This window comes from Tursiops truncatus, chromosome 8 (genome assembly GCF_011762595.2).
Source record: "Tursiops truncatus isolate mTurTru1 chromosome 8, mTurTru1.mat.Y, whole genome shotgun sequence".
Taxonomy (NCBI): Eukaryota; Metazoa; Chordata; class Mammalia; order Artiodactyla; family Delphinidae; genus Tursiops; species Tursiops truncatus.
The window spans coordinates 9,754,842-9,782,608 of NC_047041.1; the positions used below are offsets into that span (position 1 = coordinate 9,754,842).

Here is a 27,767-nt window from a genome sequence, read left to right on the forward strand (position 1 = left end):
GCAGGCTTGGGGCTCTGGGCACAGCCGGATGGATGCGAGGCTGTCAGGACCCCAGGAAGCACCCTGGGAAGCTGCATCCCCACCTTCCCTCAGCGAGTGAAGTGCAGGGCAGGGAACACTACCATTTGCATGAAGATCCAGCTGCAACCTCAGATGTCTCACTGGACCCATCTGCAATGAAAACCACTCCCCTTTCAGCAGAAGCTTCCACCTGGGGATCCTTGGCAGAGAGAAAAGGAAGGAAGCCCAAAGGCCCAAACCAGCAAGTGCGGGAGGAGGGCAGCAGTGGGGCGAGGGCAGGGCTCTGACTTTTGGAAGGAAACGGATGGAGAGAAGAAACAAAAGGAGACCAGAGTAAAGGAAGCCAAATGTGACCAGAGGGCGTATGGGGACACTAAGGCCGAATGTTTTGCTTCATCCCCAAACAGAATTTGAATTTGGAAACTCAGTTATAATACCAACAACAACTGTGATTCAGAAAGCGGCCCCTCAAGTTCTCACTCCACCGCCAACATCCGCATCGTCTCCGACTTCTGAACTCACCTACTACCATCTCCAGCCAAACCCTGGACAAAGGAAACTACGTTCTTCTCCCTCGGTTGGAAGAGCTGGGCCTTCGAAGAGCAGCAAGTGGCTCCTGGGACCCGTCCGGGGGTGGGGGCTGGGGGCCTCGGGATGGGCCGAGGAACAGAATCAGGCGCTCACCTCTCTGGGGGCAGCCCCGCCCCCTCTCTCGGGCCAATCGCAACCCACGGCCAAACACTCCAGGGCTGAAGCCGTCTCCTGGCACTGCCTCACTGGAAGGACAGCCAGGACCTCTGCCCCTCACCTCAACTAGTTTGCTCCGAGAAGCGAGAGCAAGGGTGTGGATGACACCAAGTGCACGCCTGTCTCGGACACGCGAACACACAGCTGGGCTCCTGTCTTTTCCCGAGATAAGGGACATCCTCACACATGGTGATTCCAGACCCAGGAATAGAAAGGAGCTCCCTTTATCCTTCCTCAAACTCTGAATCCCTGAGAAAACTGCCTGTTGAGGAAAGATTCGAGCAAAGGGTAGGCAAAAAATTCCAACCGGGAGGAAACTCACCGCAACTATCCAAAACCGCGTGAATCTGGGCGCTCGTGGTCGACGTGGCTAGATGTTCTCCCCGCCTAGTGACCCCACATCAGCTGACCCTCCATGTGCCACCCGACGGGCACCAAAAACTCTGCTTTCAACACTTCAGTCAACAGACAACTTATACTACCACGTGCCATTTTCCTCTCTCTGCTTCTAAGGCTGTAGATTTGTGTTGCTTTTGAAAATCTCTCCCCTTCTCCCTGATGCCGCACACCTCTCTCTTCCATTCCTCTTGCTGTCTCAGCAGCTGGCTCCTCCCTTGTCCCTCCACCTGAAATTTAGTCCTTCCCCAAAGGTGGGCCCTTCACCACCTGAGCCGTTTCCTGTTTTCCATGACTTCAACTATGCCTGGAAGCAGAGGACTCCTCTACCTGCTTCTGGTCCTGTTAGCTTCAGCCCAGCAACCTGTTGCCACCGTGACATTTCCTCCAAACGTGTCTCACGAGCACCTCAGATGCTCCAAACTGAGTTTGCCGTCTTTCCTCCCAAGCCGTCTCCCACTACTGCCCAATCTCCGTGGCATCCTCATTTCCTAGTCTCTCAAGCTGCAAGCCCATCTCTTGCATCTCACCCCACAGAAAGTGAGCCACTGAATCCCATCAATTCCATTTCCCTAAAGCTCCCATAACCCATCCTTCCCTTCCACCCCCAGGGCTCGGGTTCAAGCTCTCAACGCCTCTGGCCTAGACTTTTCTAATAACCTTCTAAGTAGTTTTCTCCTCTCCTTTCCTCTTTCATGCCCATTCACACCTTTGTCCTTGAATCTTTCTAAATAAAAGCCTGATACTATCTTTCTGCCCCCTACTAGCGTTCCTATTAAAGTCCAAAATCCTCAGAATAGAATTCAAAGCTCTCTACTGAAAATAATTTGACACTTCCCTAGATCTCAATACTTTCTCCCTGTACTCGCTCAAAGGGTGCCCATCTTCTCCTCCTACTTATCTTCCCCTGGTTTTCTTAATACACATTCTTCTTCCCCTGTCCCCTCCCTTCCCAACGGCTCACCACTTGTGCGTGAAGCGCCCTCTCCCTTCATATGTACCCAGTGGAGTCCTGTTCATCCTTTAAGACCCATGTCAAACCCCACCTTCTCCAAAAAGCTTCTGTAAACCTCCACCACTGAACTGACCAAAGCATTTAACACTTTGGTGTTTAACACTTCACTGGTGTTAAAGTGAAGACCTTCACGCTCCTGGACGCACACCTCGGAGCCTCCTCCCTGCTCAACGGGACGCTCTGTAAGTAGTATGAGCTCAGCTAACGCCTGAAGCGAGTCTCATTCTAGTGCACACCCACGGCTTTAACAACCCCCAGGATCACGACAGCTCCCAAATCTGCACCTCCAACCTGCTAATATTAATACAAACAGCTAGAAGTTTAGCAGTGCTTATGAATTCCTGGCACAGTGGCAAGCATTTATTAAGGCATTCTCTCATTTAATCTTCCCACCAAACTGTGAAGTATTAATGGATATTACCAGTCCTGTTTTTCAGGTGCTAAACTGAACGACTGACAGATTAAGTAGTTTGCCCAGGGTCACACACATGGGTAAGTGGCTGGAGAGGCCTAATCAAACGTAGGCCTATCTGATTATAGAGCTTGTTCCCAGAACCAAGCGCTCAGTAATGTCTGTTTGCTGGGTGACGAGACAGGAGGATAGAGGAACAGGATTGATGGGGAGCTGAACGGATGGAAAGAAAGAAGGAATCAACTTTCGGCCTCTAGCCTTCCATCCATTCTCTATTTCACTGTCAAAATGAACTTTCCACAAAAAGTAAATGGGTCATTTTTGGCCCTCCTCTGCCCCTGGTTAAAGCTCTCTATGCTTTTCTATCTCCCTGGAATAAAATCTGAACTCCAAACTATGATACAGAAGTTCCCCAACTGTCAACTCCAAGCTGCCTTTGAAAGCTCCGGCTTGGCTACTTCTCCCAGGACACACTCGGACTCCGCCACCAATCAAGGCCTATTCACGGACCCCCTGCCACGCTCCATCACTCCTGCACGTTTTATCAGTCTTTCCCACCCAACACTTACACTCAAGACTAAGCCCAAGTATTGCCCTCACGCCCCACCCCATGCTCCACCTCCCCTCTGATCCTTCGCTAAACAAGAAGAAATGTGAGGAGCTACTACAGTCCTAACTCGGCAGAATCACAGCTAGACTCGTTCGAGTCCTAAAACTCTTACTTTTACTAAGCTTTCTTATTTATTATTTTTTCCTTTGGCCACGCTGTGCGGCTTGTGGGATCTTAGTTCCCTGACCAGGGATGGAACCCGGCCCGCGGCAGTAAAAGTGCCAAGTACTAACCACTGCATCGCCAGGGAATTCCCCCTAAAACTCTTTTAAAAGGCACTCCATCATCCTACAGATTCGGACGTCCTGCTGAGCAAATAAAACCAATTCTTATGAATCTCATAACCTGTAACACAGTTTTTTCAACAAACTCTACAATGTGTGCCATTAATCTGATCCCGCCACCCTTATTAACAATAGTATTACATTATATTTCAAAATCCTTGGATTTTAAAGCTAAAAATGACCTTAGGTTTGCTGTAGAAAGAAAGGAAGACACGGATTTTGGAAGGGCTATTGGAGTAAGACCGCCCCCACTTCAGATTTCAGAATTAACATAGCCAACTCTTAACTTCACATATAAGAAACCTGAGAAATAGAGGTTAAAGGTTAAGTGCCTGGCCAAGGGGATAGGACTGCACATCTGGATCTTCTGTTCCACAAACATTTACTGAGCACCTGGCATAATACTAGGCGTTCAAGTTCATACTGATGAGTCAAAAGTATCCTTGTGCTTAGGACATTATCATCTGGAAGAGCTAGACACGTATTCCCCTCATTTTAATATAAGCAACAAGTGGTGTGACAGGAGAGAGGAAAGGAATCTCAGTCAGAGGTCAAGAAAGACTTCCTTGAAGATACGGCCCTTGAGACTTAAGCTGGGTCCTGAAAAATGTGTCAGAGTGAGCCAGGTGAAGGGCGTGGTAGTAGGAGGGAAGAGACAGTTCCTGAAAAAAAAAAAGACAACCCACAAAAACCAAAACAACAGCATGAACAAAGGTATGAAGGCCTAAAACAGCATGGAGTACACAGAGCAGTACAAGGAACTGTGTGTTTTTGAAACATAACATACTTGAGCGAATGTTTAAGAGATTCTTGTCCTCATCAACTCTCCCCAGTAACAGGTCAGCTGAAACGCCCCCAACCACCTTCAACCCACTGCAAGGGGCCCAGAGGTCATTCACTAACTTCCCGTCTCTCCTATTTTATTTTATTACTATTATTTTTTTTGATACGGACCTTTTTTTTTTTTTTTTATAAATTTGTTTTTGGCTGCGTTGGGTCTTCGTTGCTGCGCACGGGCTTTCTCTAGTTGCGGCGAGCGGGGGCTACTCTTCACTGTGGTGCGCGGGCTTCTCATTGCAGTGGCTTCTCTTGTTGCAGAGCAGGGGCTCGAGGCACGGGCTTCAGTAGTTGTGGCACGCGGGCTCAGTAGTTGTGGCTCACGGGCTCTAGAGCACAGGCTCAGTAGTTGTGGCGCACGGGCTTAGTTGCTCTGCGGCATGTGGGATCTTCCCGGACCAGGGCTGGAACCCGTGTCCCCTGCATCGGCAGGCAGATTCTTAACCACTGCGCCACCGGGGAAGTCCGATACGGACCATTTTTAAAGTCTTTATTGAATTTGTTACAATGTTGCTTCTGTTTTATGTTTTTTGGTTTTTTTGGCCACGAGGCACGTACGATCTTAGCTTCCCGACCAGGGATCAAACCCGCACCCCCTGCAGTGGAATGCGAAGTCTTAACCACTGGACCGCCAGGGAAGTCCTCCATCTCTCCTATTTTAAAACCTCCATTAAAGACTATGTCACTCCTCCCCTGGTTACTTTGCTAACAAACAGTGCTTCCTTAATTCTGGCCACAGTATCTCATGCTACACTTTGATCCTGCTTCCCATAGTTAGGTCTGGCTGAAGTCCCTGAGAAACAGGGGCACATGGAAAGAGGACCAAGGCTCTTGGGCTTTCTGTGGGGACCCTCCTGGCCGCATCTCCCACCCCCACTCGAGACGTGGGAGCCACGGCCCCGGTCTGCTTGGCCTTCTGTTCCCATCCTTCTGCCTGTGTAGTCCTGCAAGCCAGCTCCCTGATCAGCCACCCACACAGTTTCAGACCCCCGAGCAGAGCTGGATAGTCAGCTGGTGTCCCAGTGCTCTTCATTTTTTTTTTAAATAAAATTTATTTATTTATTTATTTTTGGTTCTGTGCCGGGTCTTTGTTGCTGCGTGCAGGCATTCTCTAGTTGTGGCGAGCGGGGGTTACTCTTTGTTGCGGTGCGCGGGCTTCTCATTGCGGTGGCTTCTCTTGCTGTGGAGCACGGGCTCTAGGCACATGGGCTTCAGTAGTTGTGGCACGTGGGGCTCAGTAGTTGTGGCTTGTGGGCTCTAGGCACGCAGACTCAGTAGCTGTGGCTTGCGGGCTTAGTTGCTCCGTGGCATGTGGGATCTTCCCGGACCGGGGCATGAACCCGTGTCCCCTGCATTGGCAGGCGGATTCTTAACCACTGCGCCACCAGGGAAGCCCTCCAGTGCTCCTCATTTAAGTTAACTTGTTTGCTTGCAGCAAAGTTAACTGTTTCTGCCCCAGGGATTTCAAGATCTGTACCTGTCGCTCCACCCCCAGAGGCTCCTTTCTGGCTCTCAGGCCACTGTGGGTTCCGGCCCTGGCTCATTCCCAATCAGACCCCCTCCTTCCTACCCCTGGACACTTCATGTTCACTCTATGGTTCGCCCTGAGCCCAGCTCTGCCATGACCTGGATGATCAAACGTACGGCTGTCACAACTTCAGTGCCCCATACTGGTAATTTTTTAAAGACTGCCTAATACATTCCAGTGCACCCCACCCCAATAGAAAGAGCATTTAATTAGAAATGTAGAAAGCCAGTTTCAAATGAAACGTTTGTTTGCTGAAGGCCTGCTTGGGCCCTGCAGGGTCAGGATTAATTGCTAGTGTGCAGTGTAAGCAGGCTCAGCGTTGAGTCCCAGCTTTGCCACTTGCTGTGGGACCCCGACCTCTAAGCCTTATTTTTCCTTCCCATAGGAGGGACCAAATCTACATGGGGTGCTCTCTTGAAGTGCAAAATCCCAGCTCCACCCCCACTCAATAAATGACAATCTCCAGGGGATGGTCTTACGAATCCACATTTTAAACAAGCACCATAGCTCATTCTGATGCACCCCGAAATTTAAGAACCAGTGTTCCCAAGGACTAAACCATATAAGGATCAAGGGATCAGTGACCGTATCTGCCCCAGATGACAGAAACCTGCTTATAACTCTCTTGAGCGCATCAGCTATTCAGTGTCCGCCGGGTGGGTGGACTCGCTGTAACAGAAAGTCAGTTGAGCTTGTCAGAGGAAGCGCCAATGGAAGAGACCCCCGGGCTGCTGGGGAGTGGGCTTGAAGGTGTGGTTCTCAATGTAATACTACGACTCAGCACACCTTCTTTTGGTGCAGGAGCCTGACAATTATCATTAGATCCCACGCCCACAGCCATATTACAAACACCGCTCCCCTCCCTGCCTTTAGTAGCATCTAGTTAAAGCGGATTCCGATATCGAGCGCTTCCTAATTCCTAACAGCTGACTATTCTGTTATCTAGCTATGCCCGCCCCCATCCCCATGCCAATTCTGAAGTTTCATCAGTAATCCTCCTCAGCTCTTTATAATAGCACTGCAAATATCCATGCAAATTAGCCAGCTCCACTTTGAATTTTCCCACAGCACATGTTCCGGTGTCTGAGATAGGATGGCCATAGGTGTATTTGCATAATAGTTGCATGAAATTTACATGCTTCCTGCAAATGCCTCCATTAGATCTGTCCACCTAAACTGGTTCCAAATTCAGAGTTGACGAGGATTCCCTGAAGATGGTTGTTTTTCAATCCCTTTCTGTATTCCTGCTTGTCACTTAGTGTCTCTGTACCCATAAATCCACAGCACGGTAGATGGGAAGGGCAGACCCAACCAGAACTTTGCAGAGGAGGAAAAATAGCCCAGATCACAAATCCCAGCTGGGCCCCAAATTCCCCTTGGGCCAAAATACCAAGTCAATTAGAAAAAAAATTTCCCAGGCCTGCTTCAGTTCTTGTTATGATGTCCCGGAGCTCCAGGTCTTGGCCCCCTTTACCCATGAAAATAAAACAACAGTCTCAGGTCCCCAAGGGATGATTGTTGCAGAGAAAGAGTCAGAGTCCTCTTACTGTTATGGATGGAAGCACAGGCCCAGGGAGGTGATGTGACTGTCCAGCAAGGGGTTAACAGGCAGCTGGACAGAGTGCTCAGCAGTGTAAGTCTCAGTAGCTTTTTCCCCCCATGCTTTTTAGGATACTGGATGGGGTGGGGTTTTGAAAGGATGGAAAAATGTACTATTGTTTCTCCTAAGAGGAGCTCCTGGTGACCATGTATAGAACTCACTCTTTGAGAGCCTATCACTTAGAATCTAAACCTGGCAACCACTCTGCCATTGGGTCCAATTCCTTCTCTCAGGGAGAAAAAGCCAACTGTGCTTTTTCTGTCAAACTGTGATTACCTGGTTGAAGAAAGGGGCCAGACAGCTTCTGAAGAGATGCCTTTTTGTTGTTGCTGGGGTTTTTTGTCGGTTTGTTTATGGCATAGAGGTTCTCTTCCCAGCTTATGCTAAAGCAGGTCTCTCTCAGCCTGGTCCCAGCATGCCACACTTTGGCCTGGATGTAGCATCGTGTTGCATTTCAGCAAAGGGCAGGCAAGGAGAGGAATCCTGGGATAATGCCTTTCTTTCCTAACACAGTTCATACGGGGCAACTGCAGAGCCTGACACTGAGCAGGCCTCCCTCCACTGCTGAGAGAGCAAGATTTAGACAGAGATGAACATCTCGCTCCCTCTCTTCTGTTCTAGTAACTTGCTGAAATGCCCCAGCGGCTTTCCAAGTTGGGCCTTTGGGTGAAATACACACAGTGTTCAGGGAGAGGTTCTGTCTGAAATTTGGAGCCAAGAAGGTGGAACTAGACTGTTGCCAGGTCAGACCATGGGCAGAGACACCTTACAAATGGAAGCCTGACAATTCTCCAGACTCACTATCTGGCCACTGGTCATCCAAACATTGGTTCACAGGGTCCACATGGCCCAGGCCCCACCCTCTCTCTGCACTGTGCCCCTCATTGGTCCCCATCTCTGTAGATAATTCAGGGCACTTCTTATGGCCAGTAAGTTCCGTGGACCCATTCTTCCTTCCCTATCTTGTTCAAGTACCTATGGAAAGCTAATTTTCTTAAATCTTACAAAGGGAATGAAAGGTGGCAGAGCCCATCCAAAACATCTGCAGCCAGCTTCCAGGTACACCTTCTAGGTACATTCTAGATACATTCTCATTAGGGAGCTACTTAAGCCCGGAAGGAATTACTTGTGGGGAAAGTCTTAGCAGTGACTTCAGTTGTTGATGAACTTATTAACTGAGCAATTCATGAAAGGGCAAGGTACATGGAAAGCGTCTGGCCAAGGAGAAAGGCAGAAGAACATCAGTTACCCTACTCTTGGTGTTCTTGGTCCAGAGAGGTGATAGGTGAAGACAGGGCTGGAGAACGGGCAAAGGTTGTCTGCCTTTCCAACACAAGCCAAGGAGAGATCGCTCATCACAATGGCTGCAGCCTCCATGCACCCTACTCCCCCACTCCCTGGCTTTCCTACAGCTTCTGTTCAGCCCAGAGTTTGGAATTCAATCCAGGAACAGGCATGACAAACACTATTTTTCATTTCCATGGAGACCAGGGCCCGCAATAGAACCAAGACTCCATGCCTGAAATGCCAAAACAGCCTGACCCACTTTTCCTCCTTCCTACAAAAACAAAATAAGTTTGTTTGGGTCCTGCCAGAGCTGAGGGAGAAGCCAGGGCTCCAGTTATCTCTATGGACATTTCGAAGAGGAACAAATGATGATAACCTTTGAAAACTCTGATGACGCTACAGAACCACGGTCAGAAGTCAGAGGCAGACATGAATTGTTCTGCACAAAGGTTCACAGGCCGCACCCTATCCATCCTGTGTCCTTGTCCTAACCTTCTGGAGGGATGGACTTAATGACTAGCAATCCAATTCCTGGGATCCAAACTCAGGGATCTGTTTCCTCAACTTTCTCTTGTACCACTTCCTCCCTCACTCTATTCTGGCCTCCTTGGACCTTTCTGCCCCTCCAACACACCAAGTTCACCCCTGCCACAGAACTCTCACTCTAGAGTTTTGAATTTTGATTCCTTTTCAACTTTTAGATCAAAGTTCAAATGTCACCTCCCCCAAGCAGCCTGTCTCAAAGGGCTACTGCATCTACCGCAGCCTCCCTGTCTCCAGGCCATCACGATCACGTCGTGCCATTTCCCACCTTCACGGCACTTATCCGGAGCTGAAGCAGTCTTATTTTTTGTTGCTGAGTTGCTTACACTAGATTGAACACTCCATGGGGGCCAGGGCCTTGTCTACTGTGTGGTTCCCCAGTGCCTCTAGCTCAATGCCTGGGGATCACAGATATGTACTGCATGAATAAAGGAAGGCACTCATTTTAAAGCCCCTGTTCAGCCACTCTGTTAGATATTGCTTTCTTAAGCCTGCCCCAAGTCTGCCTTCTTATAACAGCCCAATGGTTCTTGTTCTGACTTCTGTATCCATGAAAACTAAAATTTGACATCACTTCCAGACTTTGCTGGCCTGATCACTTTGTCTAGACGTAAGTGTACATATTTGAGTTTAAATACTGAGCTGTTTTGTGCCCTTGAGAAAAGTCACTTTATCCTTCTGTACACCTGTGTTCCTTGCCTACTGGAGGCTCACAACCTAGCTTACTAGGGTGACTGGAAGAAGCTAAAAACAAACAAACAAAAAACCCCAACTAATTAGACAGTGCATCCCCAAAGTAAAGGGCTTCCTATAATCTGCTCATGGTGGGAAAAAGGGGGTTAGAAGTAGGAAGTCAGTTTCCAGCTAAGGAACTGCATCCTGTTTCTAAATTCTGTCCTGTCCACGAGGCAAAGACAAGGGATGAGAATACAAATTGCTGGTATCCACATCTTCAGCTAGTCCCCACTTCCACAGGGCTAGGAGGATACAGACTTAACATGAAGTTGAAGATGCTGAAATTAAACACAGGAACTTACTGGTGGTGTACAACTTCCTTTCTCTGAGTTTGTTCACAGCAGGATAAACACCTAACATTTGGGAAACAGTCCTGCCGGATTCACAGGCAGTGTTGACCGAACTGCTCTCTGACAGTCTGCAGTCTGGAAGGGGACTTAGTGGTCATGTAATCTCACCTCCCACTGGACACAGGAATTTCCTCTTTGAGGCCCTGTCAACAGCCACGTCCCCCCACCCCCACTTCAGGCTTCCTAGGAGAGAGCACCCATTAGGTGGCCGTACATGTGTTGGAACAGCTCCAAAGGGACTTAATTTTAAGCGCCATCGTCCTTACTTCTCCACGATTCTCCGTGCTCATTCTCCATCCAGCTCTCTCTGAGCTACACAGTTAAGCTGACCCTGTGGATTGGATGTCATTAAACAAGCATCTACTGAACACCTAGCATGTGTCTCCTACTGTGTGATACGTATTCATCCTGAGGGCCCCACAGGGCAGCGACTGTGTCGTGGTTCTTTGTAGATACGCAAGGGTTACATCCACAGTACTAAACATGCTGGGCACACAATAGGGTCTTCATGCGTTTACACTTTTACACTACCAATCTCAGTCAAATCTAAGTACAATCTACCCAAAGTATTTCAGAAGCCTCAACACTCAGGAGAACGGGACCTTGTGAACGTGGAAAGGTGCCAAGCTATTCCAGGCAGCCCCTTCCTTGAAGGAGATTTCCAATCCATTGGGGGGCCACCAATCACCAGAACAAGGCAGGGAGGAGTTCAACTGAATAGAACGTCCAGCTGCTTCTAAGTTTGCTCCACAAGGACCCCCCTCCCCCATCCCACGCAAGAGAAACGTTGCTACTAGAACTGAAAGGAACTCGTGCAGGATCCATCCGTCCGTCCAACCATCCAACCATCTGACAAACAGCTGAAGAGAACATGCTCCAGATAATGAGGGAAACAGGCTCTACCTCTAAGGAACCCGCCGTCTATGAGAGAGACAGACATGTAATTAACCCTGCGGTTAAGACCTACTTGGATTCAGTCAAACAGTGCCCCTCATCACCTGTCAAGGGAGCTGGGCAGTCCGACTCGGCCCCTTCGCTGTGTATGATCTGGGGGCAAACCCCTCCTCCCTGAGCTTCGGCTTTCGTTATGCAAGAAGAGTGAGTGTGAATATATCTTAAGCCCCCCACAGAGACAGAGACGTGAGAGGGGGTGACAAAGAGCGTATAAAGGACACACCGCGAACTACTGAGAAGAGCGGCTTCTCCGAGACACAGGGACCCAGATCTACATCTGGCAAAGGATCCAGGAACAAGATCCAGGCTGTCTGGGCCCCTGGTTAACTCAGCATCGGCAGCTTTCCCTCTCGTCAGGGCCACGCCATCTCAGGCGCCAGAGCCCGCTGCCGTGCTGTCAGGAGAAAGTTCCCAGCCGGGCGGGCAGGCTAAGGGGTGTGCAGGGTATATACAGGTGGATGGGGCTAAAGAGAAGCACCCTTCCCTCCCGTCTCTCCTCCCCAACCAAGCCGTTTGAGCCAAGGGTATGGCTCATCCCCTCCAGAACCTATGGATTCAAATCCAGTTCTGACTCACTTTCTGCCAGAGATCAAACAGAAACAGGCTGAAGAATAAACATTATGTTAAAATCATAGAAATTTGAGAACAAAGAGGTCTGTAGGAGGGGTCGGCCAATCTGCCCGGTTGCAAGCAGATACCTATGTCACCCAAGAGAGGCTGTGTGCTCATTTAAAATATATTCAGAGTACAAAATTCCAGGGCTTCCACCTCTGATCCTTCTGACTGGCTTCTGCTACCATCAGCAAGTTCTTTATGATTAAAAAAGAAAAAAAAAAAAACCTGCTAGAATTCCTTTGGGTGGAATGAATCTAATGCCTCCAACCTATTTTTAGAAGCTTAAAATCATTTCTCCTACATCTCCACCTAATCTTTGTTTAGCGTCTACCTCAAGTGACAGAGAGATAATTAAATGATGATGTAACTCACTTCACCTTAGGACAACTCTTCTTATTTTAAGCTCAATCTGTTTCCTGTGGCTTCCCACCAAAGGTCCTATATCTATCCACCCGCTTGGCAGGTGTAGAATAAATCTCACTCCTCTTCCACATGGCGCTTTTGACGTGGCTCTCAGGCTCCCTCAGTCTTTTCTTCTCCAGACTTGCTGGTCCCTCTGGCCATCCCTCACACAGCACGACTATGGACCCCTTGGCCACTGGGTTCGCTCTCCTCTGAACGAATTCCAGTTCATCTCAATCCCCCTTAAACTGTGGAGCCCAGAAATGGCTGTAGGACAGAAAAGAAGTGCTCTGATGACCTCAGAATAGAGCAGAACCATCACTCCGTGTGCTCTGGAAATCAGAGTGCAAACACAGATTTTTGGAGTCATATTCTGAATCAGAGGAATCTGGAATTAGTCACTCTTCTCTTAAGAGTCTCTGGCTACAGCCTCCAGGCTAAGGAGAGCGCGTGCCCGTGTAATGTATGTATGCATCCCTACGAGGGACACTCCCCGCCCCCACCATTCCTTCCCCCAACCAGACACACCCACGTTCCAGTGGGATGAAGAAGAACCCACTCAGTCCTCAGCCCAACTCAGGTGATACTACAATTCGGAACGTTTATATGTATATTTCCAGGCCAGATACAAAACCACAGCCCTTAAGAGATTCTGGAGATGTCACGTCCTTAGCAAATGTTTTCCCGTCTTCTAGTCCAAACATTTGCTCCTTGGACCCTTACTGCCTGACTTACAGAGATGAGGTTTCGCCTGACTGGCCGAGAGCAATACTGTGAGGTTCTGTCTGAGGCCATTAGGAAAACTGAATCCAGCCCTGTCTCATCTGTCACCGGAATAGAAGGGTGCGTGTGTGCGAACACGTGCACAGTGAAGGCTGCTCACGCCCTTCACACTTTCCTAAGGAGGTCTCAGGTAATTATCAGGCCGCTCAAATCAGGACTAACTCATGGGTCAGCAAACTACGACCCACAGGCCAAATCCGGCCTACCACCCGTTTTTGTGTGACCCACAAGCTAAAAATGGTTCTTACATTTTTAAACGGTTGGGGGAAAAAAAAAAAAAAGAATGTCTTGTGACATGTGAAAATTATATGAAAGGGAAATTTCAGAGTCCATAAATAAAGTTTAATTGGGAAAACAGCCACGTGCGTTCATCCTTATACGTCTGTGGCTGCTTCCACTGTACAAAGCATTACAAGAGAGATGGCCTGGCCCACAAAGCCCAAAGTATTCACTCTCTCGCCCCTTACAGAAACACCTAGCAAACCCTAGTCCCACAAAATGTGTGACCTTGAAAGGTCTGTTCTGTGAGTCTGCCTCTCCTCCGTCAAGTTGAAGAGGAGGTACCTGTGTCCCACCGACAAGGCACCTGTGCTTGACGACTCCACAGTGGAAGGAAGGGGCTGCAGGCTGCCTGCCGCCTGCAGAAGAAATTTGTAGGGCCAGGAAAGAGAGGAGGGGTTTTTTTCCAGGTAGGGTGACAGAAGCTCCCACTCCTTCAGTCTCTCCCAGTGGGGTACCCAATGGGGTACGACCGTCCATGGCCTTGACACTGACACTCTCCTGCCAACGGCAGCTCCCCAAAACGTCCCTTTCTCTTCCCTTCTTCCAAAGCCAGCTCTTTCCAGCCCATCCCGAACTTCGCTAACCTATGGAGTGCTGTCCAAGGCAAAGGAGGAAAGCATGCCCACCTTAAGGCTGCCGGGAGAGGAGTGGCGGGAAGCAGAGGGGCCAGGCGGTGTCCACAGAAGCGATCTGCTAACAAGTGTCAGAGAAAGTAAAGAGGCAAAGATCCCTTTCCCCAGCCCTGGCTGGGCGCTTGGCTGAGTCCCCAGGGAGACAGAGCTTCAAGTCCTCCCCTACCCTCCACTTACCTAAATTAAGCAAATAACTAACAATACAAGGAGGCGTGGGGGAGTAAGGCCCCCCACCCCACCACTGGGTATCTATTTTCTGAAAACACACGGCAAATCTCTGAGCCAAATGCTGGCTAAGCCAAAGAATAAACAAATCTCTTTATTCCCCTGAGATGGGAGCTATTGACTTCCCCTCTGGTGCCCCCCTCCTGCTAGCTGGACCCATCCACCCGTCCCAGGGCTCTTCCCTGCAGGAGGAGCCGGATCTGTCTACATCTGAGAGGGCGGCCTGCCTTCTAACCCTCCAGCCCGCCTCTCCTCCCTTGCTAACCACTGCTCTGGTCACCTCTCCCCCACCAGAGGCACCCCAGAGCTAAGTCAGCGGGTGGAGAACAGGAGCACATGGCCTGTCCACACCTCCCCCAGAAGCTCCGGCCAGCTCTCCGTGACGCACCGCTAATGCAATCCTCTGCCCTCTTTTCTCCAAGTTCAGGGACCCTGAATAAGTCTTGCTGGCCAAGGGGACCCCACCAGCCTCAACCCAAGCCCTCCCTCCACCAGCCCCAGGCCCACCCCTCAGTGCTCCAAAGCTCAGCTCGGGCAGTGCTACTCTGAGGGCAGGGCTACTATGTTGGAGGTGAGGAAGGGGGGGGAGAAAAAAGCCAGGGAGGAAAAAGAATGTGGCATCTCTGCAGCATGATGTCACGCTGGCTGCTTTCAGATCCCCCAACACAGAACAGAAGCAAACAACATGGACTCCAGATTTACTGAGCCGGGAAAGGTTTGTGTTCTCAGCAGCTCCAGCCGCCTGCGCCAGCTGGAAAAAGCACACAGCCAGATAAGACAGGTCCCCCACCCGACCCCTGCATAGGCGCCCCTTCCAAAAAAATGCCTGGAGAAAACAAAGATGGACTGACATATACACACACACAAGCGTCAGCACGAGTGAGCACTAACCTGGCAGCCATTGGGAAGGTAGTGGAGAGCAGGGCAGAGCTCATTCATTCATGCACTGGGCAGTGGGGGGAGGGGGCGGGGAGCGGGGGGCCCTGAGGATGCCGGAGGGCACGCACCTCCATGACCATCCCACAGCCCTGTGGCTAACGGCGGGGGCAGGGCTCTCACAAGCTGGGGGAGCTTCCTTTCTCTGCTGTTTCGAAACGCTCTGGAATTGTTACGCGTGACTCCCCTTGAATTTCTTCCCCCCACCTCCTCTGCGGCCGGTGCCTGGTGTGGTCGTGCGGCCACGCCGAGCCCCTCTCTCCCGGCCCTCACTCCCTTTCTCTCTCTCTCTCGGACTCCCTCCCAGACAGCTGTCCCCGAGCTCCTGCACGCACGCGCATAGCGCACAGACACACTCAGACACGCACCCCTCTGGCGCGCAGACACACTCGCACACACGCACGCAGACACGCGCACGCACACCCCGCCGCCTGCCGCTTTACATAATGCAACTCTCTGGTGCACAGTCAGCTTGCCAGCTCTCAATTATTCATGCCGTCCTGGAGGACAGGGCCGCTGGGGCAAGAGCGTTATTTCCTCTCCATCCCCGAATCTGACAAAACACAGGATGATGCCCCTGAGAGATTCTGCTCCCTTCGCCGCCACCAGTTATTTCCCAGGTGTTGCCTATTAGGTCAACCTGTATCAAGGAGGTGATACCAAATCAAAACACAAGTGCCTGGCTCAGAATAGAGCCTTGCACCTTTCAAAGGATGACAGCTGCTCTTACTGCCTGAGCCTCAGGAACAGAGGAAAGGAGGAAGGCGGCACCGGAGACCACAGTCTTTAAAAGAAAATGGCAACGGCCTCTTCAGGGCAGCCTCCCCGACTTCCAAGGCAGCAGGCCGTGATACCTGCAGGTCAGACCCTTAACAAGTAAAACACTTACATTCATGACAAAGCACAGTCATCTGAGTTTTCAAACTCTAAGCAGCACCTCCAAAAATTGTTTTTTTTTTTCCTGTCCATTCACTGGAATGTAGCACTAGTACTGAAACAGCCCCCAGATGAATGTTCTTTCAGATGAGGCGTATTCTATTCAGCAAGGATATTAATGAATACTTTGAAAGTCATTCGCGGCTTACAAAGCACTTTCACTCACATTAATTCATTTGATTTCCACAACAATCGTATACATAGGCCTTGTGATGACAACTAACATAAGGATGCTGAGCCCTGGAAAGGTGGAGCGTCCCCACAGCTGGGAATCCAGATCACCTGACCTGAAATCCCATGACACCACAAGGATGACTGTGAGAATTTTGAGTACCACTGTCATCTTTTGAGGGGAGGAGCAGAGGAACCCCAAACCTGGGCCCAACACAACAAAAACAATGGTGACGGTTAGCTCAGTGTTTCTCGAATTTTAATCAGTTGAGGGTCTTGTTAAACCACAGCTTCTGATGTAGTATCTGTGGGAGGGATAGAGGGCCCAAGAGGCAGCCTTTCTATCAAACTCCCAGGTGACGTCCATGTTGCCATTCCATGGACCACACCTTGAGTAGCGAAGTGTTGGTTTGCGCATTCTCACTCCTTGGATGTCCCTCAAGGGCAGAGTTTTGTCTGCCTGGCTGCAGCTGCACAGGGTAACGTGCTGAAGGTGGATAATAACTACAATTCATCAGTGCCACCTGTGTCCTGCTCACCAGACTCAGGCTGGGAGTTCATACTTCTTGGGCATCTGTTGGCAAAAAGGCTCACTCTATGATTGCCAAGCCCTACAGGCTCATCAAGAAAGGTCTTTCTAGGATCGTTTCTACCTGCAACCAGTTGAGAGAATAGCAGCTTCATGGTGTTTAGGAAGCACCTAGGTTTGGTAACTGTCCCGCCTCAGTTACATAGAGGAATTTCAGCGCCACAGAAAGGTGTGCTGGCAGTGCCCTGGGATGCAAGCACTGCCCCATTTCTACCCGCTCCCACTTGTCTGGTCAAGTCCCACCTCTTCTGAAATGATAATCTCGCTGTGGACCACCCACCCACCTCCCCTTCGGTTACTCCAGGGAAAGATCTCGGACTTCGGGGGTCAGATCTGCATTCAAAGCTCTGCTTTGCTGCTTTCTGGCTCTGTGGCTCCAAGTTGCCCTGCCACCCCCTTCTCAGATGCAGTTTGTTCATCTGAAAAAGCCAAAAATAGGTATTTCCTCTCTTACAGGGCTGAAAAAAATGGAAGACTAAAATAAAGGTATGAAAAAGCACCCAGGAGAAGCTGGCTACATCCTCCACCTCTGAGCTACAGAATTTAGAACTTAATTGTAGATTCTGTTGTTCATTCTGTTGGTTTGATCTCCCTACCTAGGAAGATTGTAGGCAACTTCCTTCATGTCCCTCCAACTCTTAGGAGTACTGGGTACAGCACAGGTATCTGTAAATATCCTTGCACTGACTGTCCCGTCCTCCATTAAGACAGTAAACAAAAGGGTTGGTTGTCTTGCCTTCTCCATTCACTTACTCTGTGACTTTGGACAAATCATACTGACTTTTTGGAGGCTTTGCTTCTTCCGCTATAAAATGCACAGATTTCACCTTTCTTCTGAAACAGCTCTACATAGCCCAATAGTATCAGTATCTTCATGATTTAGATTGACAGCAATGGGTTAAAAGGGCAGACACAGAGATCAGACAAACCTGACTTCAAAAGCTAGTTCTCTCAATTACACTAAGTCCCCTACACACGAACCTTCAAGTTGTGAACTTTTAAAGGTGCAAAACGTGCCCATGTATGCTAGCTGTTGTACTGTACTATGGTACTTTTCAAGGTACTGTACTGTTAAGATTAAAAATGTTTTCATCGTTGTGTTTGCTTTTTATGTATTATTTGTGTGAAAAGTAGTATAAACATATTACAGTACAGTACTATATAGCCGATTGCATTAGCTGGGTACCTAGGCTAACTTTGTTGGACCTACGAACAAATTGGACTTAGGAACACGCTCTCGGAACAGAACTCGTTTATATGTAGGGGACTTACTGTACTAATTTTGTGACCCTTGAAGTTAGCCTCTGGCTTCAGACTTTAAATTCTTTAAGTAGTCACAAAAATAACAATATTACTGGATTGTGTGAGGATTAAGAGAGGTATATACAAATAACAAGCTTTTCATTGTATCTGACACAGTGTCTATCCAATAAATGAAAATTATTATCAGTACTGATTTAAAAAATAGCTATTTTTTAAAAACACAACAAAAGATATCTTCTAGTGGTGAGACAGGCATTCAGAAGCCTTCAGTTGAATCTGGATCTAAGAAAGATCTCAGTTCCTAAAGATGCATGTGGTATGTGCATGATATTTCCTCAGTTTCCAAAATGTTCTTTGCCTGCTCCTCCCAAATTGGACCTCATTAAATAATAAGAAAGTTACAGGGGGCTTCCCTGGTGGCGCAGTGGTTAAGAATCCGCCTGCAAAAGCAGGGGACACGGGTTCGAGCCCTGGTCCGGGAAGATCCCACGTGCCTCGGAGCAACTAAGCCCGTGTGCCACAACTACTGAGCCTGCGCTCTAGAGCCCATGAGCCACAACCACTGAAGCCCGCGCGCCTAGAGCCCGTGTTCCGCAACAAGAGAAGCCACCACAATGAGAAGCCCGCGCACCGCAACGAAGAGTAGCCCCCGCTCGCCGCAACTAGAGAAAGCCCGCGCCCGGCAACGAAGGCCCAACGCAGCCAAAAATTAAACACAAAAAGACAAACAAAAAACAGAAATAGAGTACTTTCTACACGCAGTGCAATTCGCTAAGTCTCTGATGTGAATGGTCTCATTTAATTCTACCAGCAACGGTAAGAAACAGGTACTCATCATCCCCGCTTTTCTGATGAACGAAATCCATGAGAAAGAGGGTTTAATAACCTTCCTATAGTATATGGTTAATAAACAGTAGAGCATGTTTCTGAAACCCAGACCCCCTTAGCTGGGTCCTACTCTTAACCATTAATTGTGTATGAAAAGAAGGCTACTGACTCCTCATGAGGAGGGAAGGGGCCTTTTCAAACTCACAGTGTTTATAGATTGCACTGTTCGCCTCATCCTTCCTGAAAGTCCCAGCGCAAACTCCGAAGAGGCTGGCTGAGCCTCAGAGCGTTCGCGGTGGCCAGAACAGAGCTGACCGGGCAGGTGGGACTCCTGGTCCCGGACTCAATCTCCGCGTTCCAGTGGCTGGGCTATCTGTTGCCTAAATCCCCAAGCTGCTTTTCTGTCAATGAATTGAGGAAATTGAGGTCAAAGTAGTTATCTTTTTCTGAATTAAACCTTTGCCATAGAGATATGGAAAACTGACATCAGTTTCTATTTTTTAAAGGAAAAGAGGTTTCTGAGAGTCTTGTACAGTATCAAAAGCACTTTCCAAAGAGCACCCTGGAGGACTTGGGGAAGAAAAAGAAGTTAATGTATGCCTGCAAATCCAATTGAACCAAGTGGTCCCATTCAACCCAATCCCATTCGATCACAAGCTATAAAAAGAAGGTCGGTGTCTACACAGCATCTGGTTCACCTCAAGTGCTTAACAAGTGTTGTGGACAAGAATGGGAGGTAGGGAGGATAAAAGATAAGGTCTTATCTTTGAATCCTACTCCCATCCCGACAAAAACAAAAGAATTTTTACATAGCGAATACTTCAAAGATTTTAACTACTGAATTTGTTGAATTATGGGGAATGATAAGCAAAAGTGAACCTGACTCTATCACGACCACCATCCAAAGCACAAGTGCTTTTCTGAAGCATAAGCATCCTGAAGATTCCTGAAGTGTGTGGGGTAAGTCAAAGGAACAAAGCTCTAACGCCTACTGAGACTCGACCATGTGCTAGTCACGTAGTTTACTTTATTCTATATTTACTTGTAGAACTTTTATTTAATCAAATAAATGAAGAAACTGAGTAGAGAAGCCTCTCCTTACCCAAGGTCACACTAGTATTTCTAAAATCTGTGTTTGCACCACACCATGCTATTTCCATAAATAAACACCTACTAAGGAAAAAGGCACTTCCCAGGTCACTGGCACTTAATCATAACCAGTTACTATCATAATACCGCATTTAACCTCAACACAACCCTGCAAGGTAAGTTCTATCCTTCCTCTTTACTCAGGCCGGCTATCCATTTATTGCCCCTCAGCTCCAAATCCACCCTTCTTTGCCTCGCCTTGTGATGCTGGAGCTGTGCCCTGTGAGCGGTTCACCAGCCTCCCGGGAGCATCACTGGCGTCCCGTGGGTGGTTTTCGGTTTATGTGCCCCACCCTGCAGCGTCTCAGGAACTTTCTGTGCCATATACTGGGCAACAGCCACTGCCCTCCAGAATGAGCTCTAAGTCTTAGCCCTGTGTAAGGGGCCACCCTTACAAATTTGTTCCTAGACGTAGTGGCTGCTCCCTACCTCTGTTATTCCTGCATTCCTTAGAGTCTGCTGCACTCGTTTATACTTGTTAATGATTCTTCATATTAAACTTTCCCTGTTCAACTTATTGGTGTGGTGTCAATCTCCTGACTGATGCTCCCTGATATATTACTACTCTACAGGGATGAGCAAAAAGCAGCTTAGAGGAGTAATACACCATCCTTGCCCTTGAGTTATTCAGTAAGAAGAAAATGGCTAAAAGCATCTAGAGCACTCTATGAGCCAGACAGATTTTATACATTTAATATGCACTCCCTCATTTAATCCTCACCTCAACCCTCCTTTACAGATGAGGAAACGGAGATATCTCAGAGATTAAATAATTTCCCCAGATCTCACAGTGGACAGAGAAACCAGAGTTTCTGACCCCATAGTCCATTCTCAGCCATGCCATGCTACAACGCTGCCACCACCAGCTGGCTGCAGTCAAAGAGGGAAAGGGGTGCAAGGAGGCAGAAGTGGGACACAGAAACACAACAGTCTTTCACGAAGTTTGGAAGAGCAAAAAGAAGTTAAATTGTTGTCCAGAGAGGTCCACCTGTCTCCGAAGGATTTAAAATATGAGAAGGGACCATTAAAGGTCTTTTAAGTCAGTCTCTTAGTGTAAGAGACTTGGTGTACCCTGGTCATCAGGTACTCGGGAGACCCTATTAAATACCTCTTTCAGAATTAATGCTTGTCCATGTTTTATGAACCATTAATGTAGAAGAACTGATGGTCCACAGATTTCCACTCTGCCATGTCTGAGGTCCCAAACCCAGACTTTAATCCATGGAACCTGGGTCAGGGGTTCCGAATAGGTATATTGATTGCCTCTGACCCAGCTGTAACCCAAGACATCTCATGAATACTGCAACTCTCACATGAGGAGCAGTGATGTCTACATAATTAAAACCTGAAGCAAGAAATGCCTGGAAGGGTGGGGAGAGAGGGGTGAGGATTCAGATAGCTCTAACACCAATCCCACCCTATGGTAAACCAACACTGCCACTAAAACAATGCCCACCCGTTAGGTCAAACTTTAGTAGGATAAAACCTTTCTCTAGAGCCAAATGCAGCCCCCTAGGATAAAAAGACCTATCGCCTAGCCCACTGGGAAGAGAATTCGCCGGGGATGGGGATCCTTCTGTATATTAGTCAAAGCCCGCATCACCATGCCTGCCAACACTCTCTACCAATTTTCTTATAACCCCATCCAAATAGAATAACTAACTCCTGAGTATCTCCTTTTTCAAAAATGTTCCTGACCATCAGCCCTAGATTTTCAGCCAGGATCAATTATAAACCCACTGAATGGTCTATGCCAGTGATTGCCAAACTTTACTACACCTAGTAGTTTTTACATATCCCAATGCCGGGTCACACCCTGTACCCGATTAAATCAGAGTGTCTGGCGGGGCGGGGTGTGGGTGTGGGTGAGAGCTAGGCTTTGGTAAATTATTTTTTAAACATTTATTTATTTATTTTTGGTTGTGTTGGGTCTTCGTTGCTGCGTGCGGGCTTTCTCTAGTTGCAGCAAGCGGGGGCTACTCTTTGTCGCGGTGCGCGGGCTTCTCATCGTGGTGGCTTCTCTTTGTTGCAGAGCATGCGCTCGAGGCACACAGGCTTCAGTAGTTGTGGCACGTGGGCTCAGTAGTTGTGGTGCACGGGCTTAGTTGCTCCGCGCCATGTGGGATCTTAGTTTCCCCAACCGGGGATCAAACCCACGCCCCCTGCAGTGGAAGCGCAGAGTCTTAACCACTGAACCGCCAGGGAAGTCCCTCATTTAATCTTATTATTCCAGTTTCACAGAAGAGAAATTAAGTCAAGAGACTATAAGCGCATCTACAAGTTTATTCAGGACACCTGTGAGACTTCAACAACTCTGAAAAGATCAAGTCATCCCATGTTATCTTTTCCCTGATCTTTGGGTTTTAATTTAACCCAATTACCTTTGCTCTATTCTTTTGATTTAGAAAACTGTTCTCTCTACATGAAAAGACAACGTCATGTACGTGTTTGGTGACATTCTGAAACACACGGAAAAACAGAATGAAAATCCCTCCATTTCCTAGATCTTCAGAATGAGAGTGAGTACTCAGAGGCCATGACAAAAATCTACACAAGAAAGCAGGCACTAGAGACTCGTTCAAGATGGCGGAGTAGAAGGACGTGGTCTCACCCCCTCTTGCAAGAACACCAGAATCACAACTAACTGCTGAACAATCATCGACAGGAAGACACTGGAACTCACCAAAAGATACCCCACATCCAAGACAAAGGAGAAGCCACAGTGAGATGGTAGGAAGGGCGCAATCACAATAAAATCAAATCCCATAACTGCTGGGTGGGTGACTCACAAACTGGAGAACACTTATACCACAGAAGTCCACCCACTGGAGTGAAGGTTCTGAGCCCCATGTCAGGCTTCCAAACCTGGGGGTCCGGCAACGGGAGGAGGAATTCCTAGAGAATCAGACTTTGAAGGCTAGCGGGATTTGATTGCAGGACTTCAACAGGACTGGGGGAAACAGAGACTCCACTCTTGGAGGGCACACACAAAGTAGTGTGTGCGTCGGGACCCAGGGGAAGGAACAGTGACCCCATAGGAGACTGAACCAGACCTACCTGCTATGTTGGAGGGTCTCCTGCAGAGGCGGGGGTGGCTGTGTGTCACCGAGAGGACAAGGACACTGGCAGCAGAAGTTCTGGGAAGTACTCCTTGGCGTGAGCCCTCCCAGAGTCTGCCATTAGCCCCACCAAAGAGCCCAGGTAGGCTCCAGTGTTGGGTCGCCTCAGGCCAAACTACCAACAGGGAGGGAACCCAGCGCCACCCATCAGCAGACAAGTGGATTAAAGTTTTACTGAGCTCTGCCCACCAAAGCAACAACAAGCTCTACCCACCACCAGTCCCTCCAATCAGGAAACTTGCACAACAAGCCTCTTAGACAGCCTCATCCACCAGAGGGCAGACAGCAGAAGCAAGAAGAACTACAATCCTGCAGCCTGTGGAACAAAAACCACATTCACAGAAAGAGAGACAAGATGAAAAGGCAGAGGGCTATGTACCAGATGAAGGAACAAGATAAAACCCCAGAAAACAACTAAAGGAAGTGGAGATAGGCAAGCTTCCAGAAAAAGAATTCAGAATAACGATAGTGAAGATGATCCAGGACCTCGGAAAAAGAATGGAGGCAAAGATCAAGAAGACGGAAGAAATGTCTAACAAAGATCCAGAAGAATTAAAGAGCAAACAAACAGAGAAGAACAACACAATAACTGAAATGAAAAATATACCAGAAGGAATCAATAGCGGAATAACTGAGGCAGAAGAAGGGATAAGTGACCTGGAAGACAGAATGGTGGAATTCACTGCTGTGGAACAGAAAAAAAAATGAAAAGAAAATGAAGACAGCCTTAGGGACCTCTGGGACAACATTAAAAACAACAACATTCACATTATAGGGGTCCCAGGAGGAGAAGAGAGACAGAAAGAACCCAAGAAAATATTTGAGAAGATTACAGTTGAGAATTTCCCTAACATGGGAAACAAAATAGCCACCCAAGTCCAGGAAGCGCAGAGAGTCCCATACAGGATAAACCCAAGGAGAAACATGCCGAGAAGATTACATAGTAATCAAATTGGCAAAAATTAAAGACAAAGAAAAATTAATGAAATCAGCAAGGGAAAAACGACAAATAACATACAAAGGAACTCCCATAAGGTTAACAGCTGATTTCTCAGCAGAAATTCTACAAGCCGGAAGGGAGTGGCATGATAAACTTAAAGTGATGAAAGGGAAGAACCTACAACCAAGATTACTCTACCTGGCAAGGATCTCATTCAGATTCGATGGAGAAATCAAAAGCTTTACAGACAAGCAAAAGCTAAGAGAATTCAGCACCACCAAACCAGCTCTACAACAAATGCTAAAGGAACTTCTCTAACTGGGAAACACAAGAGAAGAAAAGGACCTACAAAAACAAACCCAAGGGCTTCCCTGGTGGCACAGTGGTTGAGAGTCTGCCTGCCGATGGCAGGGGACACGGGTTCGTGCCCCAGTCCGGGAAGATCCCACATGCCACGGAGCGGCTGGGCCTGTGAGCCATGGCCGCTGAGCCTGCGCCTCTGGAGCCTGTGCTCCGCAACGGTGAGAGGCCCGTGTACCGCAAAAAAAAAAAAAAAAAAAAAAAAAAAAAAAAAAAAACGAAAAAAACCTCAAGACAATTAAGAAAATGATCATAGGAACATACATATCGATAATTACCTTAAACGTGAATGGATTTAATGCTCCAACCAAAAGACACAGGCTCCCAGAATGGATACAAAAACAAGACCCATATATATGCTGTCTACAAGAGACCCGCTTCAGACCTAGGGACACATACAGACTGAAAGTGAGGGGATGGAAAAAGATATTCCAGCAAGTGGAAATCAAAAGAAAGCTGGAGTAGCAATACTCATATCAGATAAAATAGACTTTAAAACAAAGAATGTTACAAGAGACAAGGAAGGACACTACATAATGATCAAGGGATCAATCCAGGAAGAAGATATAACAATTATAAATATATGCACCCAACATAGGAGCACCTCAATACATAAGGCAACTGCTAACAGCTATAAAATAGGAAATTCACAGTAACGCAATAATAGTGCGGGACCTTAACACCTCACTTACACCAATGGACAGATAACCCAAACAGAAAATTAACAAGGAAACACAAGCTTTAGATGACACAATAGACCAGACAGATTTAATTCATATTTATAGGACATTCCATCCAAAAACAGCAGACTACACTTTCTTCTCAAGTGAGCATGGAACATTCTCCAGGATAGATCACATCTTGTGTCACAAATCAAGCCTCAGTAAATTTAAGAAAATTGAAATCATATCAAGCATCTTTTCTGACCACAATGCTATGAGATTAGAAATCAATTACAGGGGAAAAAATGTAAAAAAACCAAACACATGGAGGCTAAACAACACGTTACTAAATAACCAAGAGATCATTGAAGAAATCAAAGAGGAAATCAAAAAATACCTAGAGACAAATGACAATGAAAACACGATGATCCAAAACCTATGGGATGCAGCAAAAGCAGTTCTAAGAGGGAAGTTTTTAGCTATACAAGCCTACCTCAAGAAACAAGAAACATCTCAAATAAACAATCTAACCTTAACACCTAAAGGAACTAGAGAAAGAAGAACAAACAAAACCCAAAGTTAGCAGAAGGAAACAAATCATACAGATCAGAGCAGAAATAAATGAAATAGAAACAAAGAAAACAGTAACAAAGATCAATAAAACTAAAAGCTGGTTCTTTGAGAAGATAAACAAAACTGATAAACCTTTAGCCAGACTCATCAAGAAAAAGAGGGAGAGAACTCAAATCGATAAAATTAGAAATGAAAAAGGAGAAGTTACAACAGACACCGCAGAAATACAAAGCATCATAAAAGACTACTACAAGCAACTCTATGCCAATAAAATGGACAACCTGGGAGAAGTGGACAAATTCTTAGAAAGGTATAACCTTCTAAGACTGAACCAGGAAGAAATAGAAAATATGAACTACACAAGTAATGAAATTGAAAGTAATGAAATTGAAACTGTGATTAAAAATCTTCCAACAAACAAAAGTCCAGGACCAGATGGCTTCCCAGGTGAATTCTATCAAACATTTAGAGAAGAGCTAACACCCATCCTTCTCAAACTCTTCCAAAAAACTGCAGAGGAAGGAGCACTCCCAAACTCATTCTATGAGGCCACCATCACACTGATACCAAAACCAGACAAAGATACTACAAAAAAAGAAGATTACAGACCAATATCACTGATGAATGTAGATGCAAAAATCCTCAACAAAATACTAGCAAACATTAAAAGGATCATACACCATGATCAAGTGGGATTTATACGAGGGATGCAAGGATTCTTCAATATACGCAAATCAATCAATGTGATACACCATATTAACAAATTGAAGAGGAAAAACCGTATGATCATCTCAATAGATTGAGAAAAAGCTTTTGACAAAATTCAACATCCATTTACTATAAAAACTCTCCAGAAAGTGGGCATAGAGGGAACTTACCTCAACATAATAAAGGCCATATAGGACAAACCCACAGCAAACATCATTCTTAATGGTGAAAACCTCAAAGCACTTCCTCTAAGATCAGGAACAAGACAAGGATGTCCACTCTCGCCACTATTATTCAACAGAGTTTTGGAAGTCCTAGCCACGGCAATCAGAGAAGAAAAAGAAATAAAAGGAATACAAATTGGAAAAGAAGAAGTAAAACGGTCACTGTTTGCAGATGACATGATACTATACACAGAGAATCCTAAAGATGCCAACAGAAAACTACTAGAGCTAATCAATGAATTTGGTAAAGTTGCAGGATACAAAATTAATGCACAGAAATCTCTTGCATTCCTATACACTAATGATGAAAAAACTGAAAGAGAAATTAAGGAAACACTCCCATTTACCACTGCAACAAAAAGAATAAAATAGCTAGGAATAAACCTACCTAGGGAGACAAAAGACCTGTATGCAGAAAACTATAAGACACTGTTGAAAGAAATTAAAGATGATACCAACGGCTGGAGAGATACACCATGTTCTTGGATTGGAAGAATCAATATTGTGAAAATGACTCTACTACACCAAGCAATCTACAGATTCAGTGCAATCCCTATCAAATTATCAATGGCATTTTTTTTACAGAATTAGAACCAAAAATCTTAAAATTTGTATGGAGACACAAAAGACCCCGAATAGCCAAAGCAGTCTTGAGGGAAAAAAACGGAGCTGGAGGAATCAGACTCCCTGACTTCAGACTATACTACCAAGCTACAGTAATCAAGACAATATAGTATTGGCACAAAAACAGGAATACAGATCAATGGAACAGGATAGAAAGCCCAGAGATAAATCCATGCACCCGTGGTCAACCAATCTATGACAGAGGAGGCAAGGATATATAATGGAGAAAAGACAGCCTCTTCAATAAGTGGTGCTGGGAAAACTGGACAGCTACATGAAAAAGAATGAAATTAGAACACTCCCTAACACCATACACACACAAAAAAACCCTCAAAATTGATTAGAGACCTAAATGTAAGACCAGACACTATAAAACTCTTAGAGGAAAACACAGGAAGAACACTCTGACAAAACTCACAGCAAGATC

General features: G+C 47.0%; 1 protein-coding gene across 2 annotated transcripts in view; it reads right to left on the reverse strand.

Moving 5' to 3' along the window:
- The window catches only part of GRAMD1B (GRAM domain containing 1B), a 176,505-nt gene that overhangs the window by 47,969 nt on the left and 100,769 nt on the right, over window positions 1–27,767 (reverse strand). The window lies entirely within an intron of this gene.